Source organism: Aedes aegypti, chromosome 3, assembly GCF_002204515.2.
Source record: "Aedes aegypti strain LVP_AGWG chromosome 3, AaegL5.0 Primary Assembly, whole genome shotgun sequence".
Taxonomy (NCBI): Eukaryota; Metazoa; Arthropoda; class Insecta; order Diptera; family Culicidae; genus Aedes; species Aedes aegypti.
The window spans coordinates 341213969-341215168 of record NC_035109.1 but is presented as its reverse complement, the minus strand read 5'-3'; positions in this window follow the sequence as shown (position 1 = coordinate 341215168).

The following is a 1200-nucleotide window of genomic DNA, read 5'->3' as shown; positions in this document are numbered from 1 at the left end:
TGTTTTTTAAAGAGTTAATTGTGTAATATTCCCAATGTGTTTTAACCACATACTTGCTATAATAAAACATTTGTTGCTCCTAAAAGGGCCGATTGAATTGTTGAATTTGCGTAACACGGCACATTTTGGCGGCTTGGTCGATTTTCTTCAGCCATCTCGAACAAATTAAAAGAATATTACACAATCAACTCTTTAAACACATTTTGTTGGCTCTGAAAAGTGCCGATTGAATTGTTGAATTTGCGTAACACGGACACACTTTGACGGCGCAATGGTTGCAATCCTCCTCGCCCGGTGAGATTTTCGGTGCTGATGACGATATGCGCTTCAACAAGCGGCTTTGGTCGATTTTCTACAGCCATCTCGAACAAATTAGGGAATATTACAAATCAACTCTTTTAAAATACATTTGTTGGCTCTGGAAAAGGCCGATTGAAATGTTGAATTTGCGTAACACTGACACATTTTGACGGCGCACTGGTACAAATCCTCCTCGCCCGATGAGCTTTGCGGTGGCGATGACGATGTGCGCTTCAACAAGCGGTTTGGTCGATTTTCTTCAGCCATCTCGAACAAATTAAGGAATATTACACAATCAACTCTTTAAAACACATTTGTTGGCTCTGAAAAGGGCCGATTGAATTGTTGAATTTGCGTAACACGGACACACTTTGACGGCGCACTGGTTGCAATCCTCCTCGCCCGGTGAGATTTTCGGTGCTGATGACGATGTGCGCTTCAACAAGCGGCTTTGGTCGATTTTCTACAGCCATCTCGAAAAATTAGGGAATATTACAAATCAACTCTTTAAAACACATTTGTTGGCTCTGGAAAGGGCCGATTGAAATGTTGAATTTGCGTAACACTGACACATTTTGACGGCGCACTGGTACAAATCCTCCTCGCCCGATGAGCTTTGCGGTGGCGATGACGATGTGCGCTTCAACAAGCGGCTTTGGTCGATTTTCTTCAGCCATCTCGAACAAATTAAGGAATATTACACAATCAACTCTTTAAAACACATTTGTTGGCTCTGAAAAGGGCCGATTGAATTGTTGAATTTGCGTAACACGGACACACTTTGACGGCGCACTGGTTGCAATCCTCCTCGCCCGGTGAGATTTTCGGTGCTGATGACGATGTGCGCTTCAACAAGCGGCTTCGGTCGATTTTCTTCAGCCATCTCGTACACACAGCTTG